The sequence below is a fragment of the Blennius ocellaris genome (genome assembly GCF_963422515.1).
Source record: "Blennius ocellaris genome assembly, chromosome: 6".
Taxonomy (NCBI): Eukaryota; Metazoa; Chordata; class Actinopteri; order Blenniiformes; family Blenniidae; genus Blennius; species Blennius ocellaris.
Genome location: NC_137655.1, coordinates 30,125,450 through 30,146,198, shown reverse-complemented (window position 1 = coordinate 30,146,198; position 20,749 = coordinate 30,125,450).

Genomic DNA, 20,749 nt, shown 5'->3' with positions numbered 1-20,749 from the left:
TCAAGAAGGTGAGGAGCTGATGGGTCAAGAAGGTGAGGAGGTGAGGAGCTGAAGGCTAAAGAAGGTGAGGAGCTGAAGGCTCAAGAAGGTGAGGAGCTGAAGGCTCAAGAAGGTGAGGAGCTGAAGTCTCAAGAAGGTGAGGAGCTGAAGGCTAAAATGGTGAGGAGCTGATGGCTGAAGAAGGTGAGGAGCTGAAGGCTAAAATGGTGAGGAGCTGAAGGCGCAAGAAGGTGAGGAGCTGAAGGCTCAAGAAGGTGAGGAGCTGATGGGTCAAGAAGGTGAGGCGCTGAAGGCTCAAGAAGGTGAGGAGCTGAAGGCTCAAGAAGGTGAGGAGCTGAAGGCTCAAGAAGGTGAGGAGCTGAAGGCTCAAAAAGGTGAGGAGCTGAAGGGTCAAGAAGGTGAGGAGCTGAAGGTGAGGAGCTGAAGGCTAAATAGGTGAGGAGCTGAAGGCTCAAGAAGGTGGGGAGCTGAAGGGTCAAGAAGGTGAGGAGCTGAAGGGTCAAGAAGGTGAGGAGCTGAAGGCTCAAGAAGGTGAGGAGCTGAAGGCCAAAATGGTGAGGAGCTGAAGGCGCAAGAAGGTGAGGAGCTGAAGGCTCAAGAAGGTGAGGAGCTGAAGGCTCAAGAAGGTGAGGAGCTGAAGGCTAAAAAGGTGAGGAGCTGAAGGCTCAAGAAGGTGAGGAGCTGAAGGTGAGGAGCTGAAGGCTAAAGAAGGTGAGGAGCTGATGGGTCAAGAAGGTGAGGAGCTGATGGGTCAAGAAGGTGAGGAGCTGAAGGCTCAAGAAGGTGAGGAGCTGAAGGCTAAAGAAGGTGAGGAGCTGATGGCTCAAGAAGGTGAGGAGCTGAAGGGTCAACAAGGTGAGGAGCTGAAGGCTCAAGAAGGTGAGGAGCTGTAGGGTCAAGAAGGTGAGGAGCTGAAGGTGAGGAGCTGAAGGCTCAAGAAGGTGAGGAGCTGAAGGCTCAAAAGGTGAGGAGCTGAAGGATCAAGAAGTTGAGGAGCTGAAGGCTAAAAAGGTGAGGAGCTGAAGGCGCAAGAAGGTGAGGAGCTGAAGGCTCAAGAAGGTGAGGAGCTGAAGGCTCAAGAAGGTGAGGGGCTGAAGGCTCAAAAAGGTGAGGAGCTGAAGGCTCAAGAAGGTGGGGAGCTGAAGGCTAAAAAGGTGAGGAGCTGATGGCTCAAGAAGGTGAGGAGCTGAATGCTCAAGAAGGTGAGGAGCTGAAGGCTCAAGAAGGTGAGGAGCTGAAGGCTCAAGAAGGTGAGGAGTAGAAGGCTAAAAAGGTGAGGAGCTGAAGGCTAAAATGATGAGGAGCTGAAGGCGCAAGAAGGTGAGGAGCTGAAGGCTCAAGAAGGTGAGGAGCTGAAGGCTAAAGAAGGTGAGGAGCTGAAGGCTAAAAAGGTGAGGAGCTGAAGGCTCAAGAAGGTGAGGAGCTGAAGGCTCAAGAAGGTGAGGAGTAGAAGGCTAAAAAGGTGAGGAGCTGAAGGCGCAAGAAGGTGAGGAGCTGAAGGCTCAAGAAGATGAGGAGCTGAAGGCTCAAGAAGGTGAGGAGCTGAAGGCTAAAATGATGAGGAGCTGAAGGCTCAAGAAGGTGAGGAGGTGAAGGCTAAAGAAGGTGAGGAGCTGAAGGCTCAAGAAGGTGAGGAGCTGAAGGCTCAAGAAGGTGAGGAGCTGAAGGCTAAAATGATGAGGAGCTGAAGGCTCAAGAAGGTGAGGAGCTGAAGGCTAAAGAAGGTGAGGAGCTGAAGGCTAAAAAGGTGAAGAGCTGAAGGATCAAGAAGTTGAGGAGCTGAAGGCTAAAAAGGTGAGGAGCTGAAGGCGCAAGAAGGTGAGGAGCTGAAGGCTCAAGAAGGTGAGGAGCTGAAGGCTCAAGAAGGTGAGGGGCTGAAGGCTCAAAAAGGTAAGGATCTGAAGGCTCAAGAAGGTGAGGAGCTGAAGGCTAAAAAGGTGAGGAGCTGAAGGCTCAAGAAGGTGAGGAGTAGAAGGCTAAAAAGGTGAGGAGCTGAAGGCGCAAGAAGTTGAGGAGCTGAAGGCTCAAGAAGGTGAGGAGCTGAAGGCTAAAATGATGAGGAGCTGAAGGCTCAAGAAGGTGAGGAGCTGAAGGCTAAAGAAGGTGAGGAGCTGAAGGCTCAAGAAGGTGAGGAGCTGATGGGTCAAGAAGGTGAGGAGCTGAAGGCTCAAGAAGGTGAGGAGCTGTAGGGTCAAGAAGGTGAGGAGCTGAAGGTGAGAAGCTGAAGGCTCAAGAAGGTGAGGAGCTGTAGGGTCAAGAAGGTGAGGAGCTGAAGGTGAGGAGCTGAAGGCTAAAAAGGTGAGGAGCTGAAGGCTCAAGAAGGTGGGGAGCTGAAGGCTAAAAAGGTGAGGAGCTGAAGGCTCAAGAAGGTGGGGAGCTGAAGGCTCAAGAAGGTGAGGAGCTGAAGGCTCAAGAAGGTGAGGAGCTGAAGGTGAGGAGCTGAAGGCTCAAGAAGGTGAGGAGCTGATGGGTCAAGAAGGTGAGGAGGTGAAGGTTCAAGAAGGTGAGAAGCTGAAGGGTCAAGAAGGTGAGGAGCTGAAGGGTCAAGAAGGTGAGGAGCTGAAGGCTCAAGAAGGTGAGAAGCTGAAGGGTCAAGAAGGTGAGGAGCTGAAGGGTCAAGAAGGTGAGGAGCTGAAGGCTCAAGAAGGTGAGAAGCTGAAGGGTCAAGAAGGTGAGGAGCTGAAGGCTCAAGAAGGTGAGGAGCTGAAGGCTAAAATGGTGAGGAGCTGAAGGCTAAAATGGTGAGGAGCTGAAGGCGCAAGAAGGTGAGGAGCTGAAGGCTCAAGAAGGTGAGGAGCTGAAGGCTAAAGAAGGTGAGGAGCTGAATGCTCAAGAAGGTGAGGAGCTGATGGGTCAAGAAGGTGAGGAGCTGAAGGCTCAAGAAGGTGAGGAGCTGAAGGTGAGGAGCTGAAGGCTCAAGAAGGTGAGGAGCTGAAGGCTCAAGAAGGTGAGGAGCTGAAGGTGAGGAGCTGAAGGCTCAAAAAGGTGAGGAGCTGAAGGCTAAAAAGGTGAGGAGCTGAAGGCGCAAGAAGGTGAGGAGCTGAAGGCTAAAAAGGTGAGGAGCTGAAGGATCAAGAAGTTGAGGAGCTGAAGGCTAAAAAGGTGAGGAGCTGAAGGCTCAAGAAGGTGAGGAGCTGAAGGCGCAAGAAGGTGAGGAGCTGAAGGTTTAAGAAGGTGAGGAGCTGAAGGCTCAAGAAGGTGAGGAGCTGAAGGCTCAAGAAGGTGAGGAGCTGAAGGCCAAAATGGTGAGGAGCTGAAGGCGCAAGAAGGTGAGGAGCTGAAGGCTCAAGAAGGTGAGGAGCTGAAGGGTCAAGAAGGTGAGGAGTAGAAGGCTAAAAAGGTGAGGAGCTGAAGGCGCAAGAAGGTGAGGAGCTGAAGGCTCAAGAAGGTGAGGAGCTGAAGGCTCAAGAAGGTGAGGAGCTGAAGGCTCAAGAAGTGGAGGAGCTGAAGGCTCAAGAAGGTGAGGAGCTGAAGGCTAAAGAAGGTGAGGAGCTGAAGGCTCAAAAGGTGAGGAGCTGAAGGCGCAAGAAGGTGAGGAGCTGAAGGCTAAAGAAGGTGAGGAGCTGAAGGCTCAAAAGGTGAGGAGCTGAAGGCGCAAGAAGGTGAGGAGCTGAAGGCTAAAATGGTGAGGAGCTGAAGGTGCAAGAAGGTGAGGAGCTGAAGGCTAAATAGGTGAGGAGCTGAAGGCGCAAGAAGGTGAGGAGCTGAAGGCTCAAGAAGGTGAGGAGCTGAAGGCTAAATTGATGAGGAGCTGAAGGCTCAAGAAGGTGAGGAGCTGAAGGCTCAAGAAGGTGAGGAGCTGAAGGCTCAAGAAGGTGAGGAGCTGAAGGCTAAAATGGTGAGGAGCTGAAGGTGCAAGAAGGTGAGGAGCTGAAGGCTAAATAGGTGAGGAGCTGAAGGCTCAAGAAGGTGGGGAGCTGAAGGGTCAAGAAGGTGAGGAGCTGAAGGGTCAAGAAGGTGAGGAGCTGAAGGCTAAAGAAGGTGAGGAGCTGTAGGGTCAAGAAGGTGAGGAGCTGAAGGTGAGGAGCTGAAGGCTCAAAAAGGTGAGGAGCTGAAGGCTAAAAAGGTGAGGAGCTGAAGGCGCAAGAAGGTGAGGAGCTGAAGGCTAAAAAGGTGAGGAGCTGAAGGATCAAGAAGGTGGGGAGCTGAAGGCGCAAGAATGTGAGGAGCTGAAGGCTCAAAAAGGTGAGGAGCTGAAGGCTCAAGAAGGTGAGGAGCTGAAGGCTCAAAAAGGTGAGGAGCTGAAGGCTCAAGAAGGTGGGGAGCTGAAGTCTCAAGAAGGTGAGGAGCTGAAGGGTCAAGAAGGTGAGGAGCTGAAGGCTCAAGAAGGTGAGGAGCTGAAGGCCAAAATGGTGAGGAGCTGAAGGCGCAAGAAGGTGAGGAGCTGAAGGCTCAAGAAGGTGAGGAGCTGAAGGCTCAAGAAGGTGAGGAGCTGAAGGCTAAAAAGGTGAGGAGCTGAAGGCTCAAGAAGGTGAGGAGCTGAAGGTGAGGAGCTGAAGGCTAAAGAAGGTGAGGAGCTGATGGGTCAAGAAGGTGAGGAGCTGAAGGGTCAAGAAGGTGAGGAGCTGAAGGCTAAAAAGGTGAGGAGCTGAAGGCTCAAGAAGGTGAGGAGCTGAAGGCTCAAGAAGGTGAGGAGCTGAAGGCTCAAGAAGGTGAGGGGCTGAAGGCTCAAAAAGGTAAGGAGCTGAAGGCTCAAGAAGGTGAGGAGCTGAAGGCTAAAAAGGTGAGGAGCTGAAGGCTCAAGAAGGTGAGGAGCTGAAGGCTCAAGAAGGTGAGGAGTAGAAGGCTAAAAAGGTGAGGAGCTGAAGGCGCAAGAAGGTGAGGAGCTGAAGGCTCAAGAAGATGAGGAGCTGAAGGCTCAAGAAGGTGAGGAGCTGAAGGCTAAAATGATGAGGAGCTGAAGGCTCAAGAAGGTGAGGAGCTGAAGGCTAAAGAAGGTGAGGAGCTGAAGGCTCAAGAAGGTGAGGAGCTGATGGGTCAAGAAGGTGAGGAGCTGAAGGCTCAAGAAGGTGAGGAGCTGTAGGGTCAAGAAGGTGAGGAGCTGAAGGTGAGGAGCTGAAGGCTCAAGAAGGTGAGGAGCTGTAGGGTCAAGAAGGTGAGGAGCTGAAGGTGAGGAGCTGAAGGCTAAAAAGGTGAGGAGCTGAAGGCTCAAGAAGGTGGGGAGCTAAAGGCTAAAATGATGAGGAGCTGAAGGCTCAAGAAGGTGAGGAGCTGAAGGCTAAAGAAGGTGAGGAGCTGAAGGCTCAAGAAGGTGAGGAGCTGAAGGCTCAAGAAGGTGAGGAGCTGAAGGCTCAAGAAGGTGAGGAGCTGAAGGCTAAAATGGTGAGGAGCTGAAGGTGCAAGAAGGTGAGGAGCTGAAGGCTAAATAGGTGAGGAGCTGAAGGCTCAAGAAGGTGGGGAGCTGAAGGGTCAAGAAGGTGAGGAGCTGAAGGGTCAAGAAGGTGAGGAGCTGAAGGCTAAAGAAGGTGAGGAGCTGTAGGGTCAAGAAGGTGAGGAGCTGAAGGTGAGGAGCTGAAGGCTCAAAAAGGTGAGGAGCTGAAGGCTAAAAAGGTGAGGAGCTGAAGGCGCAAGAAGGTGAGGAGCTGAAGGCTAAAAAGGTGAGGAGCTGAAGGATCAAGAAGGTGGGGAGCTGAAGGCGCAAGAATGTGAGGAGCTGAAGGCTCAAAAAGGTGAGGAGCTGAAGGCTCAAGAAGGTGGGGAGCTGAAGTCTCAAGAAGGTGAGGAGCTGAAGGGTCAAGAAGGTGAGGAGCTGAAGGCTCAAGAAGGTGAGGAGCTGAAGGCCAAAATGGTGAGGAGCTGAAGGCGCAAGAAGGTGAGGAGCTGAAGGCTCAAGAAGGTGAGGAGCTGAAGGCTCAAGAAGGTGAGGAGCTGAAGGCTAAAAAGGTGAGGAGCTGAAGGCTCAAGAAGGTGAGGAGCTGAAGGTGAGGAGCTGAAGGCTAAAGAAGGTGAGGAGCTGATGGGTCAAGAAGGTGAGGAGCTGAAGGGTCAAGAAGGTGAGGAGCTGAAGGCTAAAAAGGTGAGGAGCTGAAGGCTCAAGAAGGTGAGGAGCTGAAGGCTCAAGAAGGTGAGGAGCTGAAGGCTCAAGAAGGTGAGGGGCTGAAGGCTCAAAAAGGTAAGGAGCTGAAGGCTCAAGAAGGTCAGGAGCTGAAGGCTAAAAAGGTGAGGAGCTGAAGGCTCAAGAAGGTGAGGAGCTGAAGGCTCAAGAAGGTGAGGAGTAGAAGGCTAAAAAGGTGAGGAGCTGAAGGCGCAAGAAGGTGAGGAGCTGAAGGCTCAAGAAGATGAGGAGCTGAAGGCTCAAGAAGGTGAGGAGCTGAAGGCTAAAATGATGAGGAGCTGAAGGCTCAAGAAGGTGAGGAGCTGAAGGCTAAAGAAGGTGAGGAGCTGAAGGCTCAAGAAGGTGAGGAGCTGATGGGTCAAGAAGGTGAGGAGCTGAAGGCTCAAGAAGGTGAGGAGCTGTAGGGTCAAGAAGGTGAGGAGCTGAAGGCTAAAAAGGTGAGGAGCTGAAGGCTCAAGAAGGTGAGGAGCTGAAGGTGAGGAGCTGAAGGCTAAAGAAGGTGAGGAGCTGATGGGTCAAGAAGGTGAGGAGCTGAAGGGTCAAGAAGGTGAGGAGCTGAAGGCTAAAAAGGTGAGGAGCTGAAGGCTCAAGAAGGTGAGGAGCTGAAGGCTCAAGAAGGTGAGGAGCTGAAGGCTCAAGAAGGTGAGGGGCTGAAGGCTCAAAAAGGTAAGGAGCTGAAGGCTCAAGAAGGTCAGGAGCTGAAGGCTAAAAAGGTGAGGAGCTGAAGGCTCAAGAAGGTGAGGAGCTGAAGGCTCAAGAAGGTGAGGAGTAGAAGGCTAAAAAGGTGAGGAGCTGAAGGCGCAAGAAGGTGAGGAGCTGAAGGCTCAAGAAGATGAGGAGCTGAAGGCTCAAGAAGGTGAGGAGCTGAAGGCTAAAATGATGAGGAGCTGAAGGCTCAAGAAGGTGAGGAGCTGAAGGCTAAAGAAGGTGAGGAGCTGAAGGCTCAAGAAGGTGAGGAGCTGATGGGTCAAGAAGGTGAGGAGCTGAAGGCTCAAGAAGGTGAGGAGCTGTAGGGTCAAGAAGGTGAGGAGCTGAAGGTGAGGAGCTGAAGGCTCAAGAAGGTGAGGAGCTGTAGGGTCAAGAAGGTGAGGAGCTGAAGGTGAGGAGCTGAAGGCTAAAAAGGTGAGGAGCTGAAGGCTCAAGAAGGTGGGGAGCTAAAGGCTCAAGAAGGTGAGGAGCTGAAGGCTAAAATGATGAGGAGCTGAAGGCTCAAGAAGGTGAGGAGCTGAAGGCTAAAGAAGGTGAGGAGCTGAAGGCTCAAGAAGGTGAGGAGCTGATGGGTCAAGAAGGTGAGGAGCTGAAGGCTCAAGAAGGTGAGGAGCTGTAGGGTCAAGAAGGTGAGGAGCTGAAGGTGAGGAGCTGAAGGCTCAAGAAGGTGAGGAGCTGTAGGGTCAAGAAGGTGAGGAGCTGAAGGTGAGGAGCTGAAGGCTAAAAAGGTGAGGAGCTGAAGGCTCAAGAAGGTGGGGAGCTAAAGGCTAAAATGATGAGGAGCTGAAGGCTCAAGAAGGTGAGGAGCTGAAGGCTAAAGAAGGTGAGGAGCTGAAGGCTCAAGAAGGTGAGGAGCTGAAGGCTCAAGAAGGTGAGGAGCTGAAGGCTCAAGAAGGTGAGGAGCTGAAGGCTAAAATGGTGAGGAGCTGAAGGTGCAAGAAGGTGAGGAGCTGAAGGCTAAATAGGTGAGGAGCTGAAGGCTCAAGAAGGTGGGGAGCTGAAGGGTCAAGAAGGTGAGGAGCTGAAGGGTCAAGAAGGTGAGGAGCTGAAGGCTAAAGAAGGTGAGGAGCTGTAGGGTCAAGAAGGTGAGGAGCTGAAGGTGAGGAGCTGAAGGCTCAAAAAGGTGAGGAGCTGAAGGCTAAAAAGGTGAGGAGCTGAAGGCGCAAGAAGGTGAGGAGCTGAAGGCTAAAAAGGTGAGGAGCTGAAGGATCAAGAAGGTGGGGAGCTGAAGGCGCAAGAATGTGAGGAGCTGAAGGCTCAAAAAGGTGAGGAGCTGAAGGCTCAAGAAGGTGAGGAGCTGAAGGCTCAAAAAGGTGAGGAGCTGAAGGCTCAAGAAGGTGGGGAGCTGAAGTCTCAAGAAGGTGAGGAGCTGAAGGGTCAAGAAGGTGAGGAGCTGAAGGCTCAAGAAGGTGAGGAGCTGAAGGCCAAAATGGTGAGGAGCTGAAGGCGCAAGAAGGTGAGGAGCTGAAGGCTCAAGAAGGTGAGGAGCTGAAGGCTCAAGAAGGTGAGGAGCTGAAGGCTAAAAAGGTGAGGAGCTGAAGGCTCAAGAAGGTGAGGAGCTGAAGGTGAGGAGCTGAAGGCTAAAGAAGGTGAGGAGCTGATGGGTCAAGAAGGTGAGGAGCTGAAGGGTCAAGAAGGTGAGGAGCTGAAGGCTAAAAAGGTGAGGAGCTGAAGGCTCAAGAAGGTGAGGAGCTGAAGGCTCAAGAAGGTGAGGAGCTGAAGGCTCAAGAAGGTGAGGGGCTGAAGGCTCAAAAAGGTAAGGAGCTGAAGGCTCAAGAAGGTCAGGAGCTGAAGGCTAAAAAGGTGAGGAGCTGAAGGCTCAAGAAGGTGAGGAGCTGAAGGCTCAAGAAGGTGAGGAGTAGAAGGCTAAAAAGGTGAGGAGCTGAAGGCGCAAGAAGGTGAGGAGCTGAAGGCTCAAGAAGATGAGGAGCTGAAGGCTCAAGAAGGTGAGGAGCTGAAGGCTAAAATGATGAGGAGCTGAAGGCTCAAGAAGGTGAGGAGCTGAAGGCTAAAGAAGGTGAGGAGCTGAAGGCTCAAGAAGGTGAGGAGCTGATGGGTCAAGAAGGTGAGGAGCTGAAGGCTCAAGAAGGTGAGGAGCTGTAGGGTCAAGAAGGTGAGGAGCTGAAGGTGAGGAGCTGAAGGCTCAAGAAGGTGAGGAGCTGTAGGGTCAAGAAGGTGAGGAGCTGAAGGTGAGGAGCTGAAGGCTAAAAAGGTGAGGAGCTGAAGGCTCAAGAAGGTGGGGAGCTAAAGGCTCAAGAAGGTGAGGAGCTGAAGGCTAAAAAGGTGAGGAGCTGAAGGCTCAAGAAGGTGGGGAGCTGAAGGCGCAAGAAGGTGAGGAGCTGAAGGCTCAAGAAGGTGAGGAGCTGAAGGCTCAAGAAGGTGAGGAGCTGAAGGTGAGAAACTGAAGGCTCAAGAAGGTGAGGAGCTGATGGGTCAAGAAGGTGAGGAGCTGAAGGGTCAAGAAGGTGGGGAGCTGAAGGCACAAGAAGGTGAGGAGCTGAAGGCTCAAGAAGGTGAGGAGCTGAAGGCTCAAGAAGGTGAGGAGCTAAAGGCTCAAGAAGGTGAGGAGCTGAAGGTGAGGAGCTGAAGGCTCAAGAAGGTGAGGAGCTGAAGGTGAGGAGCTGAAGGCTCAAGAAGGTGAGGAGCTGATGGGTCAAGAAGGTGAGAAGCTGAAGGGTCAAGAAGGTGAGGAGCTGAAGGGTCAAGAAGGTGAGGAGCTGAAGGCTAAAATGATGAGGAGCTGAAGGCTCAAGAAGGTGAGGAGCTGAAGGCTAAAGAAGGTGAGGAGCTGAAGGCTCAAGAAGGTGGGGAGCTGATGGGTCAAGAAGGTGAGGAGCTGAAGGCTCAAGAAGGTGAGGAGCTGAAGGCTCAAGAAGGTGAGAAGCTGAAGGGTCAAGAAGGTGAGGAGCTGATGGGTCAAGAAGGTGAGGAGCTGAAGGTGAGGAGCTGAAGGCTCAAGACGGTGAGGAGCTGAAGGTGAGGAGCTGAAGGCTCAAGAAGGTGAGGAGCTGATGGGTCAAGAAGGTGAGGAGCTGAAGGATCAAGAAGGTGAGAAGCTGAAGGGTCAAGAAGGTGAGGAGCTGAAGGCTAAAATGATGAGGAGCTGAAGGCTCAAGAAGGTGAGGAGCTGAAGGCTAAAGAAGGTGAGGAGCTGAAGGCTCAAGAAGGTGGGGAGCTGATGGGTCAAGAAGGTGAGGAGCTGAAGGCTCAAGAAGGTGAGGAGCTGTAGGGTCAAGAAGGTGAGGAGCTGAAGGTGAGGAGCTGAAGGCTCAAGAAGGTGAGGAGCTGTAGGTGAGGAGCTGAAGGCTAAAAAGGTGAGGAGCTGAAGGCTCAAGAAGGTGGGGAGCTAAAGGCTCAAGAAGGTGAGGAGCTGAAGGCTAAAAAGGTGAGGAGCTGAAGGCTCAAGAAGGTGGGGAGCTGAAGGCGCAAGAAGGTGAGGAGCTGAAGGCTCAAGAAGGTGAGGAGCTGAAGGCTCAAGAAGGTGAGGAGCTGAAGGTGAGGAGCTGAAGGCTCAAGAAGGTGAGGAGCTGATGGGTCAAGAAGGTGAGGAGCTGAAGGGTCAAGAAGGTGAGAAGCTGAAGGGTCAAGAAGGTGAGGAGCTGAAGGGTCAAGAAGGTGAGGAGCTGAAGGGTCAAGAAGGTGAGGAGCTGAAGGGTCAAGAAGGTGAGGAGCTGAAGGGTCAAGAAGGTGAGGAGCTGAAGGCTCAAGAAGGTGAGAAGCTGAAGGGTCAAGAAGGTGAGGAGCTGAAGGCTCAAGAAGGTGAGGAGCTGAAGGCTAAAATGGTGAGGAGCTGAAGGCTAAAATGTTGAGGAGCTGAAGGCGCAAGAAGGTGAGGAGCTGAAGGCTCAAGAAGGTGAGGAGCTGAAGGCTAAAGAAGGTGAGGAGCTGAATGCTCAAGAAGGTGAGGAGCTGATGGGTCAAGAAGGTGAGGAGCTGAAGGCTCAAGAAGGTGAGGAGCTGAAGGTGAGGAGCTGAAGGCTCAAGAAGGTGAGGAGCTGAAGGCGCAAGAAGGTGAGGAGCTGAAGGCTAAAAAGGTGAGGAGCTGAAGGATCAAGAAGTTGAGGAGCTGAAGGCTAAAAAGGTGAGGAGCTGAAGGCTCAAGAAGGTGAGGAGCTGAAGGCGCAAGAAGGTGAGGAGCTGAAGGTTTAAGAAGGTGAGGAGCTGAAGGCTCAAGAAGGTGAGGAGCTGAAGGCTCAAGAAGGTGAGGAGTAGAAGGCTAAAAAGGTGAGGAGCTGAAGGCGCAAGAAGGTGAGGAGCTGAAGGCTCAAGAAGGTGAGGAGCTGAAGGCTCAAGAAGGTGAGGAGCTGAAGGCTCAAGAAGTGGAGGAGCTGAAGGCTCAAGAAGGTGAGGAGCTGAAGGCTAAAATGATGAGGAGCTGAAGGCGCAAGAAGGTGAGGAGCTGAAGGCTAAAGAAGGTGAGGAGCTGAAGGCTCAAAAGGTGAGGAGCTGAAGGCGCAAGAAGGTGAGGAGCTGAAGGCTAAAAAGGTGAAGAGCTGAAGGATCAAGAAGTTGAGGAGCTGAAGGCTAAAGAAGGTGAGGAGCTGAAGGCGCAAGAAGGTGAGGAGCTGAAGGCTCAAAAAGGTAAGGAGCTGAAGGCTCAAGAAGGTGAGGAGCTGAAGGCTAAAAAGGTGAGGAGCTGAAGGCTCAAGAAGGTGAGGAGCTGAAGGCTCAAGAAGGTGAGGAGTAGAAGGCTAAAAAGGTGAGGAGCTGAAGGCGCAAGAAGGTGAGGAGCTGAAGGCTCAAGAAGGTGAGGAGCTGAAGGCTAAAATGATGAGGAGCTGAAGGCTCAAGAAGGTGAGGAGCTGAAGGCTAAAGAAGGTGAGGAGCTGAAGGCTCAAGAAGGTGAGGAGCTGATGGGTCAAGAAGGTGAGGAGCTGAAGGCTCAAGAAGGTGAGGAGCTGTAGGGTCAAGAAGGTGAGGAGCTGAAGGCTCAAGAAGGTGAGGAGCTGAAGGCTAAAAAGGTGAGGAGCTGAAGGCTAAAGAGGTGAGGAGCTAAAGGCTCAAGAAGGTGAGGAGCTGAAGGCTAAAAAGGTGAGGAGCTGAAGGCTCAAGAAGGTGGGGAGCTGAAGGCACAAGAAGGTGAGGAGCTGAAGGCTCAAGAAGGTGAGGAGCTGAAGGCTCAAGAAGGTGAGGAGCTAAAGGCTCAAGAAGGTGAGGAGCTGAAGGTGAGGAGCTGAAGGCTCAAGAAGGTGAGGAGCTGATGGGTCAAGAAGGTGAGGAGCTGAAGGCTCAAGAAGGTGAGAAGCTGAAGGGTCAAGAAGGTGAGGAGCTGAAGGGTCAAGAAGGTGAGGAGCTGAAGGCTCAAGAAGGTGGGAAGCTGAAGGGTCAAGAAGGTGAGGAGCTGAAGGGTCAAGAAGGTGAGGAGCTGAAGGCTCAAGAAGGTGAGAAGCTGAAGGGTCAAGAAGGTGAGGAGCTGAAGGGTCAAGAAGGTGAGGAGCTGAAGGCTCAAGAAGGTGAGAAGCTGAAGGGTCAAGAAGGTGAGGAGCTGATGGGTCAAGAAGGTGAGGAGCTGAAGGTGAGGAGCTGAAGGCTCAAGAAGGTGAGGAGCTGAAGGCTAAAAAAGGTGAGGAGCTGAAGGCTAAAAAGGTGAGGAGCTGATGGGTCAAGAAGGTGAGGAGCTGTAGGGTCAAGAAGGTGAGGAGCTGAAGGTGAGGAGCTGAAGGCTCAAGAAGGTGAGGAGCTGAAGGCTCAAGAAGGTGAGGAGCTGTAGGGTCAAGAAGGTGAGGAGCTGAAGGTGAGGAGCTGAAGGCTCAAGAAGGTGAGGAGCTGAAGGCTCAAGAAGGTGAGGAGCTGAAGGCTCAAAAGGTGAAGAGCTGAAGGATCAAGAAGGTGAGGAGCTGAAGGCGCAAGAAGGTGAGGAGCTGAAGGCTCAAGAAGGTGAGGAGCTGAAGGGTCAAGAAGGTGAGGAGCTGATGGGTCAAGAAGGTGAGGAGCTGAAGGTGAGGAGCTGAAGGCTCAAGACGGTGAGGAGCTGAAGGCTCAAGAAGGTGAGGAGCTGAAGGTGAGGAGCTGAAGGCTCAAAAAGGTGAGGAGCTGAAGGCTAAAAAGGTGAGGAGCTGAAGGCGCAAGAAGGTGAGGAGCTGAAGGCTAAAAAGGTGAGGAGCTGAAGGATCAAGAAGTTGAGGAGCTGAAGGCTAAAAAGGTGAGGAGCTGAAGGCTCAAGAAGGTGAGGAGCTGAAGGCGCAAGAAGGTGAGGAGCTGAAGGTTTAAGAAGGTGAGGAGCTGAAGGCTCAAGAAGGTGAGGAGCTGAAGGCTCAAGAAGGTGAGGAGCTGAAGGCCAAAATGGTGAGGAGCTGAAGGCGCAAGAAGGTGAGGAGCTGAAGGCTCAAGAAGGTGAGGAGCTGAAGGCTCAAGAAGGTGAGGAGCTGAAGGCTAAAAAGGTGAGGAGCTGAAGGCTCAAGAAGGTGAGGAGCTGAAGATGAGGAGCTGAAGGCTCAAGAAGGTGAGGAGCTGATGGGTCAAGAAGGTGAGGAGCTGAAGGGTCAAGAAGGTGAGGAGCTGAAGGCTAAAAAGGTGAGGAGCTGAAGGCTCAAGAAGGTGAGGAGCTGAAGGCTAAAGAAGGTGAGGAGCTGATGGCTCAAGAAGGTGAGGAGCTGAAGGCTAAAGAAGGTGAGGAGCTGATGGCTCAAGAAGGTGAGGAGCTGATGGGTCAAGAAGGTGAGGAGCTGAAGGGTCAAGAAGGTGGAGAGCTGAAGGCTAAAAAGGTGAGGAGCTGATGGGTTAAGAAGGTGAGGAGCTGAAGGCTCAAGAAGGTGAGGAGCTGAAGGCTCAAAAGGTGAGGAGCTGAAGGCGCAAGAAGGTGAGGAGCTGATGGCTCAAGAAGGTGAGGAGCTGATGGGTCAAGAAGGTGAGGAGCTGAAGGCTCAAGAAGGTGAGGGGCTGATGGGTCAAGAAGGTGAGGAGCTGAAGGCTCAAGAAGGTGAGGAGCTGAAGGCTCAAAAGGTGAGGAGCTGAAGGCGCAAGAAGGTGAGGAGCTGAAGGCTCAAGAAGGTGAGGAGCTGAAGGCTAAAGAAGGTGAGGAGTAGAAGGCTAAAAAGGTGATGAGCTGAAGGCTCAAGAAGGTGAGGAGTAGAAGGCTAAAAAGGTGAGGAGCTGAAGGCTCAAGAAGGTGAGGAGCTGAAGGCGCAAGAAGGTGAGGAGTAGAAGGCTAAAAAGGTGATGAGCTGAAGGCTCAAGAAGGTGAGGAGTAGAAGGCTAAAAAGGTGAGGAGCTGAAGGCTCAAGAAGGTGAGGAGCTGAAGGCTAAAAAAGGTGAGGAGCTGAAGGCTAAAAAGGTGAGGAGCTGATGGGTCAAGAAGGTGAGGAGCTGTAGGGTCAAGAAGGTGAGGAGCTGAAGGTGAGGAGCTGAAGGCTCAAGAAGGTGAGGAGCTGAAGGCTCAAGAAGGTGAGGAGCTGTAGGGTCAAGAAGGTGAGGAGCTGAAGGTGAGGAGCTGAAGGCTCAAGAAGGTGAGGAGCTGAAGGCTCAAGAAGGTGAGGAGCTGAAGGCTCAAAAGGTGAAGAGCTGAAGGATCAAGAAGGTGAGGAGCTGAAGGCGCAAGAAGGTGAGGAGCTGAAGGCTCAAGAAGGTGAGGAGCTGAAGGCTCAAGAAGGTGAGGGGCTGAAGGCTCAAGAAGGTGAGGAGCTGAAGGCTCAAGAAGGTGAGGAGCTGAAGGCTCAAGAAGGTGAGGAGCTGATGGGTCAAGAAGGTGAGGAGCTGAAGGCTCAACAAGGTGAGGAGCTGAAGGCTAAAAAGGTGAGGAGCTGAAGGCTAAAAAGGTGAGGAGCTGAAGGCTAAAAAGGTGAGGAGCTGAAGGGTTAAGAAGGTGAGGAGCTGAAGGTTCAAGAAGGTGAGGAGCTGAAGGCTCAAGAAGGTGAGGAGCTGAAGGCTCAAGAAGGTGAGGAGCTGAAGGGTCAAGAAGGTGAGGAGCTGAAGGCTCAAGAAGGTGAGGAGCTGAAGGCGCAAGAAGGTGAGGAGCTGAAGGCTCAAGAAGGTGAGGAGCTGAAGGTGAGGAGCTGAAGGTGAGGAGCTGAAGGCTCAAGAAGGTGAGGAGCTGAAGGCTCAAGAAGGTGAGGAGCTGAAGGCTCAAGAAGGTGAGGAGCTGAAGACTCAAGAAGGTGAGGAGCTGAAGGCTCAAGAAGGTGAGGAACTGAAGGCTAAAAAGGTGAGGAGCTGAAGGCTCAAGAAGGTGAGGAGCTGAAGGCTCAAGAAGGTGAGGAGCTGAAGGCTCAAGAAGGTGAGGAGCTGAAGGCGCAAGAAGGTGAGGAGCTGAAGGCTAAAAAGGTGAGGAGCTGATGGGTCAAGAAGGTGAGGAGCTGAAGGCTCAAGAAGGTGAGGAGCTGTAGGGTCAAGAAGGTGAGGAGCTGAAGGTGAGGAGCTGAAGGCTCAAGAAGGTGAGGAGCTGAAGGCTCAAGAAGGTGAGGAGCTGAAGGCTCAAAAGGTGAGGAGCTGAAGGCTCAAGAAGTTGAGGAGCTGAAGGCTAAAAAGGTGAGGAGCTGAAGGCTCAAGAAGGTGAGGAGCTGATGGCTCAAGAAGGTGAGGAGCTGAAGGGTCAAGAAGGTGAGGAGCTGAAGGGTCAAGAAGGTGAGGAGCTGAAGTGTAAAAAGGTGAGGAGCTGAAGGGTCAAGAAGGTGAGGAGCTGAAGGGTCAAGAAGGTGAGGAGCTGAAGGTCAAGAAGGTGAGGAGCTGAAGTGTAAAAAGGTGAGGAGCTGAAGGGTCAAGAAGGTGAGGAGCTGAAGGTGAGGAGCTGAAGGTGAGGAGCTGAAGGCTCAAGAAGGTGAGGAGCTGAAGGCTCAAGAAGGTGAGGAGCTGAAGACTCAAGAAGGTGAGGAGCTGAAGGCTCAAGAAGGTGAGGAACTGAAGGCTAAAAAGGTGAGGAGCTGAAGGCTCAAGAAGGTGAGGAGCTGAAGGCTCAAGAAGGTGAGGAGCTGAAGGCTCAAGAAGGTGAGGAGCTGAAGGCGCAAGAAGGTGAGGAGCTGAAGGCTAAAAAGGTGAGGAGCTGATGGGTCAAGAAGGTGAGGAGCTGAAGGCTCAAGAAGGTGAGGAGCTGTAGGGTCAAGAAGGTGAGGAGCTGAAGGTGAGGAGCTGAAGGCTCAAGAAGGTGAGGAGCTGAAGGCTCAAGAAGGTGAGGAGCTGAAGGCTCAAAAGGTGAGGAGCTGAAGGCTCAAGAAGTTGAGGAGCTGAAGGCTAAAAAGGTGAGGAGCTGAAGGCTCAAGAAGGTGAGGAGCTGAAGGCTCAAGAAGGTGAGGAGCTGAAGGGTCAAGAAGGTGAGGAGCTGAAGGGTCAAGAAGGTGAGGAGCTGAAGTGTAAAAAGGTGAGGAGCTGAAGGGTCAAGAAGGTGAGGAGCTGAAGGGTCAAGAAGGTGAGGAGCTGAAGGGTCAAGAAGGTGAGGAGCTGAAGGGTCAAGAAGGTGAGGAGCTGAAGGTCAAGAAGGTGAGGAGCTGAAGTGTAAAAAGGTGAGGAGCTGAAGGGTCAAGAAGGTGAGGAGCTGAAGGCTCAAGAAGGTGAGGAGCTGAAGGCTCAAGAAGGTGGGGAGCTGAAGGCTCAAGAAGGTGAGGAGCTGAAGGCTCAAGAAGGTGAGGAGCTGAAGGCTCAAGAAGGTGAGGAGCTGAAGGCTCAAGAAGGTGAGGAGCTGAAGGGTCAAGAAGGTGAGGAGCTGAAGGCTAAAATGGTGAGGAGCTGAAGGCTCAAGAAGGTGAGGAACTGATGGGTCAAGAAGGTGAGGAGCTGAAGGCTAAAATGGTGAGGAGCTGAAGGCTCAAGAAGGTGAGGAACTGATGGGTCAAGAAGGTGAGGAGCTGAAGGCGCAAGAAGGTGAGGAGCTGAAGGCTAAAAAGGTGAGGAGCTGATGGGTCAAGAAGGTGAGGAGCTGTAGGGTCAAGAAGGTGAGGAGCTGAAGGTGAGGAGCTGAAGGCTCAAGAAGGTGAGGAGCTGAAGGCTCAAGAAGGTGAGGAGCTGTAGGGTCAAGAAGGTGAGGAGCTGAAGGTGAGGAGCTGAAGGCTCAAGAAGGTGAGGAGCTGAAGGCTCAAGAAGGTGAGGAGCTGAAGGCTCAAAAGGTGAAGAGCTGAAGGCTCAAAAGGTGAAGAGCTGAAGGCTCAAGAAGGTGAGGAGCTGAAGGCGCAAGAAGGTGAGGAGCTGAAGGCTCAAGAAGGTGAGGAGCTGAAGGCTCAAGAAGGTGAGGGGCTGAAGGCTCAAGAAGGTGAGGAGCTGAAGGCTCAAGAAGGTGAGGAGCTGAAGGCTCAAGAAGGTGAGGAGCTGATGGGTCAAGAAGGTGAGGAGCTGAAGGCTCAACAAGGTGAGGAGCTGAAGGCTAAAAAGGTGAGGAGCTGAAGGCTAAAAAGGTGAGGAGCTGAAGGCTAAAAAGGTGAGGAGCTGAAGGGTTAAGAAGGTGAGGAGCTGAAGGTTCAAGAAGGTGAGGAGCTGAAGGCTCAAGAAGGTGAGGAGCTGAAGGCTCAAGAAGGTGAGGAGCTGAAGGGTCAAGAAGGTGAGGAGCTGAAGGCTCAAGAAGGTGAGGAGCTGAAGGGTCAAGAAGGTGAGGAGCTGATGGGTCAAGAAGGTGAGGAGCTGAAGGCTCAAGAAGGTGAGGAGCTGAAGGCTCAAGAAGGTGAGGAGCTGAAGGTGAGGAGCTGAAGGCTCAAAAAGGTGAGGAGCTGAAGGCTAAAAAGGTGAGGAGCTGAAGGCGCAAGAAGGTGAGGAGCTGAAGGCTAAAAAGGTGAGGAGCTGAAGGATCAAGAAGTTGAGGAGCTGAAGGCTAAAAAGGTGAGGAGCTGAAGGCTCAAGAAGGTGAGGAGCTGAAGGCGCAAGAAGGTGAGGAGCTGAAGGTTTAAGAAGGTGAGGAGCTGAAGGCTCAAGAAGGTGAGGAGCTGAAGGCCAAAATGGTGAGGAGCTGAAGGCGCAAGAAGGTGAGGAGCTGAAGGCTCAAGAAGGTGAGGAGCTGAAGGCTAAAAAGGTGAGGAGCTGAAGATGAGGAGCTGAAGGCTCAAGAAGGTGAGGAGCTGATGGGTCAAGAAGGTGAGGAGCTGAAGGGTCAAGAAGGTGAGGAGCTGAAGGCTAAAAAGGTGAGGAGCTGAAGGCTCAAGAAGGTGAGGAGCTGAAGGCTAAAGAAGGTGAGGAGCTGATGGCTCAAGAAGGTGAGGAGCTGAAGGGTCAAGAAGGTGGAGAGCTGAAGGCTAAAAAGGTGAGGAGCTGATGGGTCAAGAAGGTGAGGAGCTGAAGGCTCAAAAGGTGAGGAGCTGAAGGCGCAAGAAGGTGAGGAGCTGAAGGCTCAAGAAGGTGAGGAGCTGAAGGCTAAAGAAGGTGAGGAGCTGATGGCTCAAGAAGGTGAGGAGCTGATGGGTCAAGAAGGTGAGGAGCTGAAGGCTCAAGAAGGTGAGGAGTAGAAGGCTAAAAAGGTGAGGAGCTGAAGGCGCAAGAAGGTGAGGAGCTGAAGGCTCAAGAAGGTGAGGAGCTGAAGGCTAAAAAGGTGAGGAGCTGAAGGCTCAAGAAGGTGAGGAGCTGAAGGTGAGGAGCTGAAGGCTCAAGAAGGTGAGGAGCTGATGGGTCAAGAAGGTGAGGAGCTGAAGGGTCAAGAAGGTGAGGAGCTGAAGGCTAAAAAGGTGAGGAGCTGAAGGCTCAAGAAGGTGAGGAGCTGAAGGCTAAAGAAGGTGAGGAGCTGATGGGTCAAGAAGGTGAGGAGCTGAAGGCTCAAGAAGGTGAGGAGCTGAAGGCTCAAAAGGTGAGGAGCTGAAGGCGCAAGAAGGTGAGGAGCTGAAGGCTCAAGAAGGTGAGGAGCTGAAGGCTAAAGAAGGTGAGGAGCTGATGGCTCAAGAAGGTGAGGAGCTGATGGGTCAAGAAGGTGAGGAGCTGAAGGCTCAAGAAGGTGAGGGGCTGTAGGCTCAAGAAGGTGAGGAGTAGAAGGCTAAAAAGGTGAGGAGCTGAAGGCGCAAGAAGGTGAATAGCTGAAGGCTAAAAAGGTGAGGAGCTGAAGGCTCAAGAAGGTGAGGAGCTGATGGGTCAAGAAGTTGAGGAGCTGAAGGCTCAAGAAGGTGAGGAGCTGAAGGCTCAAGAAGGTGAGGAGTAGAAGGCTAAAAAGGTGAGGAGCTGAAGGCGCAAGAAGGTGAATAGCTGAAGGCTAAAAAGGTGAGGAGCTGAAGGCTCAAGAAGTTGAGGAGCTGAAGGCTAAAAAGGTGAGGAGCTGAAGGCTCAAGAAGGTGAGGAGCTGAAGGCTAAAAAGGTGAGGAGCTGAAGGCGCAAGAAGGTGAGGAGCTGAAGGCTCAAGAAGGTGAGGAGCTGAAGGCTCAAAAAGGTGAGGAGCTGAAGGCTCAAGAAGGTGAGGAACTGAAGGCTAAAAAGGTGAGGAGCTGAAGGCTCAAGAAGGTGAGGAGCTGAAGGCTAAAAAGGTGAGGAGCTGAAGGCGCAAGAAGGTGAGGAGCTGAAGGGTCAAGAAGGTGGAGAGCTGAAGGCTAAAAAGGTGAGGAGCTGATGGGTCAAGAAGGTGAGGAGCTGAAGGCTCAAGAAGGTGAGGAGCTGAAGGCTAAAAAAGGTGAGGAGCTGAAGGCGCAAGAAGGTGAGGAGCTGAAGGCTCAAGAAGGTGAGGAGCTGAAGGCTAAAGAAGGTGAGGAGCTGATGGCTCAAGAAGGTGAGGAGCTGATGGGTCAAGAAGGTGAGGAGCTGAAGGCTAAAAAGGTGAGGAGCTGAAGGCTCAAGAAGGTGAGGAGCTGAAGGTGAGGAGCTGAAGGCTCAAGAAGGTGAGGAGCTGATGGGTCAAGAAGGTGAGGAGCTGAAGGGTCAAGAAGGTGAGGAGCTGAAGGCTAAAAAGGTGAGGAGCTGATGGCTCAAGAAGGTGAGGAGCTGAAGGCTAAAGAAGGTGAGGAGCTGATGGCTCAAGAAGGTGAGGAGCTGAAGGGTCAAGAAGGTGGAGAGCTGAAGGCTAAAAAGGTGAGGAGCTGATGGGTCAAGAAGGTGAGGAGCTGAAGGCTCAAGAAGGTGAGGAGCTGAAGGCTCAAAAGGTGAGGAGCTGAAGGCGCAAGAAGGTGAGGAGCTGAAGGCTAAAGAAGGTGAGGAGCTGATGGCTCAAGAAGGTGAGGAGCTGATGGGTCAAGAAGGTGAGGAGCTGAAGGCTCAAGAAGGTGAGGAGCTGAAGGCTCAAGAAGGTGAGGAGCTGAAGGCTAAAAAGGTGAGGAGCTGAAGGCGCAAGAAGGTGAGGAGCTGAAGGCTAAAAAGGTGAGGAGCTGAAGGCTCAAGAAGGTGAGGAGCTGATGGGTCAAGAAGGTGAGGAGCTGAAGGCTCAAGAAGGTGAGGAGCTGAAGGCTCAAGAAGGTGAGGAGTAGAAGGCTAAAAAGGTGAGGAGCTGAAGGCTAAAAAGGTGAGGAGCTGAAGGCTAAAAAGGTGAGGAGCTGAAGGGTTAAGAAGGTGAGGAGCTGAAGGTTCAAGAAGGTGAGGAGCTGAAGGCTCAAGAAGGTGAGGAGCTGAAGGCTCAAGAAGGTGAGGAGCTGAAGGGTCAAGAAGGTGAGGAGCTGAAGGCTCAAGAAGGTGAGGAGCTGAAGGGTCAAGAAGGTGAGGAGCTGATGGGTCAAGAAGGTGAGGAGCTGAAGGTGAGGAGCTGAAGGCTCAAGAAGGTGAGGAGCTGAAGGCTCAAGAAGGTGAGGAGCTGAAGGTGAGGAGCTGAAGGCTCAAAAAGGTGAGGAGCTGAAGGCTAAAAAGGTGAGGAGCTGAAGGCGCAAGAAGGTGAGGAGCTGAAGGCTAAAAAGGTGAGGAGCTGAAGGATCAAGAAGTTGAGGAGCTGAAGGCTAAAAAGGTGAGGAGCTGAAGGCTCAAGAAGGTGAGGAGCTGAAGGCGCAAGATGGTGAGGAGCTGAAGGTTTAAGAAGGTGAGGAGCTGAAGGCTCAAGAAGGTGAGGAGCTGAAGGCCAAAATGGTGAGGAGCTGAAGGCGCAAGAAGGTGAGGAGCTGAAGGCTCAAGAAGGTGAGGAGCTGAAGGCTAAAAAGGTGAGGAGCTGAAGATGAGGAGCTGAAGGCTCAAGAAGGTGAGGAG